The sequence below is a fragment of the Poromitra crassiceps genome (genome assembly GCF_964638095.1).
Source record: "Poromitra crassiceps genome assembly, chromosome: 1".
NCBI classification, from domain to species: domain Eukaryota; kingdom Metazoa; phylum Chordata; class Actinopteri; order Beryciformes; family Melamphaidae; genus Poromitra; species Poromitra crassiceps.
The window spans coordinates 47,148,234-47,157,361 of record NC_139623.1 but is presented as its reverse complement, the minus strand read 5'-3'; positions in this window follow the sequence as shown (position 1 = coordinate 47,157,361).

The following is a 9,128-nucleotide window of genomic DNA, read 5'->3' as shown; positions in this document are numbered from 1 at the left end:
TTGTTGATCTTCAGGGACTATATACTACTGTGCAATTATACAACACCTAAAATATTCATATTTTGCAATTTTAGACATTTCACTAGACCATGGTACCTAAAAAAAAGATTATTTCAACAGTCTCAGGCAATGCAATGATATCATGGGATTGCATTTTCCTTTACATTTCTATTTTCAATATTTGAACACTGAGCAATGTTTAGTATTTGCCTAACCAGTCTAATGGGTGTGCTTCTTGACCGGATGTATTCATACTGTAAGACCACATGAGAGGGTGGTACGCGGGGCCCCCTGCCTCTCATACAGTCATATGGTGGTCATTTCTGTGGTGGTACTTGGTGTGAAAAGGTTGAGAACCACTGGCCTAGTAGTGGACAGAAACCAATGGTTGTCAAAGTGGGATTCGGGGACCTCCAGGAGTTCCATCAGGGAGTCCCCAGCAAAAAGGGGGACAATTTATTCTCAGTATAATACCATCCATAAGTAACACAATGTCAATGCCTGTTTTGGTCTTGGGTTTCACTTTCTTCAATCAAACAACAAAAATCGTATCAGATGGGGGGGGGGGGCTGGCACAAAATCTTAGTAGGGGGTCCGTGGTGTCATTTTTGTCATTAGGGGTCGTTGATGTGGAAAAAGTTTGAGAACCACTGGCCTACACAATGTATGGGGTTGCACAGTGGTGTAGTGTAGTGTAGTGTAGTGGTGTCCCTGGAGAAGTGGTGGGTAGACTGTAATCTGTAATTTACGCCCCAACCCTCCCCCCACCACTTTTGTGATATATATATATATATATATATATATATATATATATATATATATAGCCTATATATATATATATCTTGTGTAAGATTTTGTGCCATATATATACAGTGTATATATATATATATATATATATATATATATAGATAGATATGTGTATGTTTTTTTTTTTACTGGGCCCTTAGCAAGATGATAAACTAATGACTGTGAATAATGGACAACAAGAAGCAGTATTGGTAAAGTTGAAGAAGATCCTCAGTGGAATGCCCCTTTAAAAACATGCAAACTCTCCACAAAACTTGGTTGAAGTTGTGTAAAGATAGCTTGGACCAGGTGTATTCGGTCATGTATTATTTTTCCGTAATTTAACCAGAAACATGTTCACATTCCTCAAATGCAACGCATGTTCTACTGTACTGTGCGCTCTACAAGGCGGTCCATTTGGCACCAATGAAAAAGACGGGCAGCTTGGCGGCTGCGCAGTTTCTCCTGCGTGAGCTGCCTTCAGGTGCCGTCGAAAATATGTTGGATGGATGAGTAAAGACCGGTAAAGACTGGGAAAGTGGGTTCATACAGGGGTTTATATAGCCGAGATATGTGTACATTTCTGTAAAATACATCGAAATGATTTCTAACATAAAACAGCCACCAAACAAACTACCTATACGACAATTCCATTATTATTTATTTCCGACCAAAAGCACGCGAATGAGCCGACAAGTCGTGTTTACGAGTTGGGTAGTCGGACGAAAGAGCTTACGAGGAGTCCTGAAGGCATCATGTCATCCACCGCATGGAAGGGATGGACTCCCCAGCATCACCGAGAGCCTGTTAGTTGACGGGAATGTGAGTTAACGGGAAAGTTCACTCTGTGAGCCCAGCTGTGTGTGGAGACGGGGATAGTCTTACCAGGGGTCTGTTTCCACAGTTTCAGAAGCGATGTCAGCCTGTGGTGGAGCTGTGCCATAAGCCAAAAGGTAAGAGTTGATGTTTAGGAAGAAGCAACAGGTGCGTTACCGGTCAAGCTAACGTTATGGCATTTGGGGGTGGGCTGCTATCCGCACTCACCATCTTCGGCTTTGAGTTATCCTATATAATGCAAATAAAATAGGTCTAAACGTATATGAACTAGCGTGAGTTAAGTGCATTGTCAACGTTTTGACTGTTCTGTTGCATCGGTGTAATGAGAGGATAACTTAAAGCTGGGATGGGATTGGACTTCCAAACGTTTTCCATGTCAAATACCAATACAATCTACATACTATGCATTAAGGCCAGGGACCCCCACTCACGTTGATAAGAGTTTGTCCCAAAGAAACCCTATCCAAGATGATTGTTGTTGTATTATATATAGGGCTATATTCACTTGGAATTGCAGCTGTGCTGTACTGTACGAGCGAAGAGGGCAGTGAATTATGAAAAATACCAATTCTAATATATTCTAACATGATAGTGAGCGAAATAATAGGGGAAGAAAACTAATATTCGTTTTTGCTGGAGACATCCTGTAAACCCCTCACTTCAGAAACCACAGACTTAAGAGTATTCACTATACACTTGAGACTAGGGAGTTCCAAAATTCATTCATAATAGTACTACTTGCAATTATACCGTACAGACAAAGTGAATACTAGCTATATCTCTTCAGCTCATGTCCTGACGGCTCATACTGAGGTGGAGATCAGTGGTTCTCAACGTGGGGTCTTGGGACCACCAGGGATCCTTGAGGGGGTCCCCAGCAAACGGATGAATTGTTAAACTTCGCCATTATTTCATTTACAAGAAGTTAATACATTTAGAGAATGTAGAAGAATGACTATTTTGATCATAGTTTCACTGTTATCTCTCTATACAGTAGAGATAGCCATGGGATTTTGGACAAAGTCATATCTAACAAAATCAAAAACTCAGATTTGGGTCCGAGAGACAGAATCTCAACAAATGAGAGTGTGGACTAAATTACGGGTCCTTGTTATGAAAAGGGTTGAGAATCACTGGTGTAGATCAATAGCCTTTCTCTTTGATTGTCTATGAAGTGATTGATTTTAAATGGATTAATATCAAGTTTATGATAGAGGCCCTTTCCTTTGTGTGGTTTTTGACACATAAAGTAGCATAATAAAGTAGTACTATTTCACTGTTATAGAAGTTTACAGGTGTGGCCTTTTTCTAGGCTACAATTTTAAGTAAATATACAAATTTTAGATTTCATCCTCTTAAGTTTATGTGTTGTTATGCATGATGAAAGCTAGAAGCTATTTTGAGACAGGCGTTCTTAATGAATAATAAATACACAATTGCATTCATTGACCTTGATTATTATTTATACCGGATTTCTTTCATCTCATCCCATCAAGGTCTGTTGACATATTTCTTCATTCAAAGGCCTCAAGGTAGATTTGCAGCCCTCACCCTGCATTTATTGTAGCTGTAGTATTTATTAGTATTTATTAGTAGTATTTATTCATACTAATGCCCCATCAGTGTGTGTTGATGTCTCTGTTGAGGGCCTCTTATTGATTTGATTCAGTGAAAGATCTTAGTTGCTTCCCCGCTCACATTGACTGAAGTAGACCCTTTTCACGGGGGCCATTTTGTGTTGAAAAGGCAGAATAAACACAGGTGCAAGCAAAACACTAATGAGGGTTTCCAAATTCCAATCATGGAAGTTGGAAACCCTCATTAGTCTTTTGTTTGCACCTGTGTTTACATTGCTTTTTCGACACAAAATGGCCCCCGTGAGAAGGGTCTATTGGCTGAACTTCAGAGTTGACATTTAAAGTCGAAATGGACGGACGGAATGCAAGTAGCGTGAGGATCGGAGACGTTTCAGAGTCTGAAAACAAATCTTATCTTGATGACAGGGTTGAGAGGCGTGTATATACATATATATATATAGCGTGTCAATGATTTGATTTGACAATTTTGGGGACTGGCTTTGGCATTGGCCAATCCTGCCGTGTTCCGCCCCCAAATTGAGTGGGATTCAGCGTGTTGTCGTGCTACACGAGTGGGATCCGCCGTGTGGAATGGAGGGGACAATCCGATGCATGGGTGCTGCCCGCCCGCCTGGAATCTCCGAGGGGCGACCCCTGACAATTCCAGGCTCTCTGAGGCACGTGCCAGTTACGCTATTGCAGTAAATACAATATTCCCGGAATGCGAGTTTAACGAGCCAGTTACATTTCTTTGCATTCTTAGACATTACTGTTTTTTTTTTTTTGTATGTTACATATCATTGGCCAAGTTAGTAGTTAGTTTATGGGCTAGAAATTCTGCCAGATTACAGGCACTAGGCGCCATTTTCTCCTTCATTTGGAAGAGAAAATTATCCTGAAATGAAGATTTGATTGACAGCTGCCATGTCGTAATAGGATTGGTTGAAATGGGGTAGAAATTTGATAGTACTATGTGACGTCAGCAAACTGTAGATTACTGTTATGAATGAAATCTTGAAAAATTTACTTTTGATGTGAAAAAGTGTGAAAAACTAAAGAAATTAGATTTTTGTGATTTCTTTTGGGCATACATTATTAAATAGGTGCACTGAATACCCAGGTATTTGAACTAAAAGAAAAGAAAAGTCATTTTTGGATTCAGCTCGACTTTAACAGGCTTCAAAGCATTGTTCATTTGGCAGATTGTGGCGCTATGTACTGTATCCCGCTCAGCCATGAGCCCATGAGCCCGTCCAGCGTTGTTGATGACGTGTGAGATGTGAGGTGCTGACTGCAGGGCACACACCTGACTGACTGCAGGACACACACCTGACTGCAGGACACACACCTGACTGACTGCAGGACACACACCTGACTGACTGCAGGGCACACACCTGACTGACTGTAGGACACACACCTGACTGCAGGACACACACCTGACTGCAGGACACACACCTGACTGACTGCAGGACACACACCTGACTGACTGCAGGACACACACCTGACTGACTGCAGGACACACACCTGACTGCAGGACACACACCTGACTGACTGTAGGACACACACCTGACTGACTGTAGGACACACACCTGACTGCAGGACACACACCTGACTGCAGGACACACACCTGACTGACTGCAGGACACACACCTGACTGACTGTAGGACACACACCTGACTGTAGGACACACACCTGACTGACTGCAGGGCACACACCTGACTGACTGCAGGACACACACCTGACTGCAGGACACACACCTGACTGACTGTAGGACACACACCTGACTGACTGTAGGACACACACCTGACTGACTGTAGGACACACACCTGACTGCAGGACACACACCTGACTGACTGTAGGACACACACCTGACTGACTGTAGGACACACACCTGACTGACTGCAGGACACACACCTGACTGACTGCAGGACACACACCTGACTGTAGGACACACACCTGACTGACTGTAGGACACACACCTGACTGACTGTAGGACACACACCTGACTGCAGGACACACACCTGACTGACTGTAGGACACACACCTGACTGACTGTAGGACACACACCTGACTGACTGCAGGACACACACCTGACTGACTGCAGGACACACACCTGACTGACTGCAGGACACACACCTGACTGCAGGACACACACCTGACTGCAGGACACACACCTGACTGACTGCAGGACACACACCTGACTGACTGCAGGACACACACCTGACTGACTGCAGGACACACACCTGACTGACTGCAGGACACACACCTGACTGCAGGACACACACCTGACTGCAGGACACACACCTGACTGACTGCAGGACACACACCTGACTGACTGCAGGACACACACCTGACTGACTGCAGGACACACACCTGACTGACTGCAGGACACACACCTGACTGACTGCAGGACACACACCTGACTGACTGCAGGACACACACCTGACTGACTGCAGGACACACACCTGACTGACTGCAGGACACACACCTGACTGCAGGACACACACCTGACTGCAGGACACACACCTGACTGCAGGACACACACCTGACTGACTGTAGGACACACACCTGACTGCAGGACACACACCTGACTGCAGGACACACACCTGACTGCAGGACACACACCTGACTGCAGGACACACACCTGACTGACTGCAGGACACACACCTGACTGCAGGACACACACCTGACTGCAGGACACACACCTGACTGACTGCAGGACACACACCTGACTGACTGCAGGACACACACCTGACTGACTGCAGGACACACACCTGACTGACTGCAGGACACACACCTGACTGACTGCAGGACACACACCTGACTGACTGCAGGACACACACCTGACTGACTGCAGGACACACACCTGACTGACTGCAGGACACACACCTGACTGACTGCAGGACACACACCTGACTGCAGGACACACACCTGACTGCAGGACACACACCTGACTGCAGGACACACACCTGACTGACTGTAGGACACACACCTGACTGCAGGACACACACCTGACTGCAGGACACACACTTGACTGCAGGACACACACCTGACTGCAGGACACACACCTGACTGCAGGACACACACCTGACTGCAGGACACACACCTGACTGCAGGACACACACCTGACTGCAGGACACACACCTGACTGACTGCAGGACACACACCTGACTGCAGGACACACACCTGACTGCAGGACACACACCCGCACTGCCCATCCATTGTGTTTGATTACGCATAGTCGCACACATGATATCACAGATAGATCACTTTTCGGAGATGCATGGCGGTAATGCTCTGTGATGATGACTCATGAAGGTTTCGAAACTCGTACAGGTTTCGTACTTTCGCATCCCCCGTATTCTCCGACATTTCTCACAATGTGTCATAAACATGTTACAGCCTTATTCACCATATTCTGGACAGTGTTAAGTCAAGTCAAGTCAAGTTTATTTATATAGCCCTAATTCACAAGCATGTCTCAGAGGGCTTCACAGAAAGTATGTCTAGCTGATTCTAGCTAACACACAATAACAAGAATATACAGAATAAAGATAACATTTGAACATTTGAAGAAAACAGGAGAGTGGAGGAGGGAGGGAGAGGGAGGAGGGAGGAGAGGGGGGAGGTGGGGAGAAAATAGGAAATGTGGGGAGGTGGGAGGGCGCAGGGGAAGGAGAGCAGTGGGAATGTGAGAGAGGGGAGAGGACAGAGAGGAGGAGAGAACAGAGAAGGAGAGGTGGAAGGGTACAGGGGAGGTAGAGTAGAGGTAGGGTCTAGGGTGGAGGGAGGGAGGAGAGGGGGGAGGTGGGGAGAAAATAGGAAATGTGGAGGAGGAGAGAACAGGGGAGGAGAGATGAGGGTGCAGGGGAGGGGGAACCAGGGTAGGGATAGGGTCTAGGGTTGAGGGAGGGGAGGGAATAGGATACGGGCCCGGATTAGGGCGAGGGTGGGGAGAAATGGGAAATGTGGAGGAGGAGAGAACAGAGAAGGAGAGGGTGCAGGGGAGGGAGAGCAGGGGGAATGTGAGAGGGAGGAGAGGGCAGAGAGGAGGAGAGAACAGAGAAGGAGAGGTGGGGGGGCGCAGGGGAAGGAGAGCAGTGGGAATGTGAGGGTACAGGGGAGGTAGAGTAGAGGTAGGGTCTAGGGTGGAGGGAGGGAGTAGGATACGGGCCCGGATTAGGGCGAGGGTGGGGAGAAAATGGGAAATGTGGAGGAGGAAAGAACAGAGAAGGAGAGGTGGGAGGGTGCAGGGGAAGGAGAGCAGGGGGAATGTGAGAGAGGGGGGAGGACAGAGAGTAGAGGTGCAGGGGAAGGAGAGCAGGGGGAATGTGAGAGAGGGGGGAGGACAGAGAGTAGAGGTAGGGTCTAGGGTGGAGGGAGGGAGTAGGATACGGGCCCGGATTAGGGCGAGGGTGGGGGGAAATGGGAAATGTGGAGGGGGAGAGGACAGAGAAGGAGAGGTGGGAGGGTGTTAAGGATGGATTCCATGATCCTCCCACGCGCCACATCCTGCCGGTGAAACTCCTCCCTGTCAGGTGAAAAAAAGACGTTTGGCGAATGCATGTATCGGAGCAGGTTCCAAAATGATTTTTTCTTTGTGTCCACTGACCAAATGGCTAGTGCGATGGTTTTCAAAGTGGGAGGCGGGCCTCCCCAGGGAGGCTCCAAGCAGTTTCAGGGGAGGCTCAGTGGATGGAAGTGAAAAAATTACATTAGTTATCAAAATGAGATAACATAGAATAGCTATGTGTGATTTGGGTAAAGAGATACAGTAGTTTTGTGGAATTTTCCTGTTTTATTATCCCACTTTCCCCCGGTCAGAAACTAATAAATGCCTTCAGACATACATTTTTTATGTATTTTGCATTTGGTCAGTTGTTGAGTGTCTATCGGATTAAATAACATAATCATGACACAATAGACATCCAGGAATTGAGCGAGGGGGGGGCGCCTTTTTCCACGCTTTGTCTGGGGGGGGGGGGGGGGGGGGGGAGGGGGCACAGTCTCAGACTTTGAAAACCCCATGGCTAGTGAATGTTCACTTTTTACCAGCCACTCAATAGATTACCGTTGTTTTTTCTGGCTGGTGAGTGAAGGAAACCTTCACTTGCATATTTTACCAGCATTTGGCTGGTGGCTGGTGCTTATTTTGGACCCTGATCGGAGGAAGCGTGTGCTAGTCTACGGCTCTCCCCCAGATTGCCAAAGGGGGTGGAGCCATGACCTGGACAACAGAGGGAATTGCCCAAGTACAATTGGGGAGAAAAGAAAAAAACTTGATAAAAAAAGAGAAAATAATGGATTCTATTCATCTTTAAAGGGGGACTGACCCCCCCAGATTTCTTGCAAAACGGTATTCTACTTGATTTGAAAACTCTGCAGGCAAGATGGCCGCCTATACTCCCTTCTTTACCTGGCAGAATTCCTCCCCCATAAACTAACATAACTTGGCCAATAAGTATGTAACATACAAAATAAAACAAACGGTAATGTCTACATTTGATGTAGAATGCAGAGGACATGTAACTGTTTAGTTAAACTTGCATTCCAGGAATATTGTATTTACTGCGCTGCTTTAAACATAGGCTCCAAACTGTTTCCTGTTTGCCAGAACACAATCGATTTGGGGGTGGAACACACCAGGATTGGCCAACGCCAACACCAGTGCCCAGAACTGTCAAATCAAATCATCGACAGAGACGCTATGGCCCGCCTCCCAGTATTTTCAGTGTATCAGAGATAGAGAACGATAAATGATAAATACAGCCACATTATAAACAACAAACTAACGCTGGTGATCCGTATGGAAACAGTGTTACTCGAAATGGTTAAAAGTGATATCAATTTGGTCATTCAGTGGCGTTTTACTGCCATGTAACATAACTAGCTAGCCGCTAATATTAGCCACAGTAGGCGATTACCCAT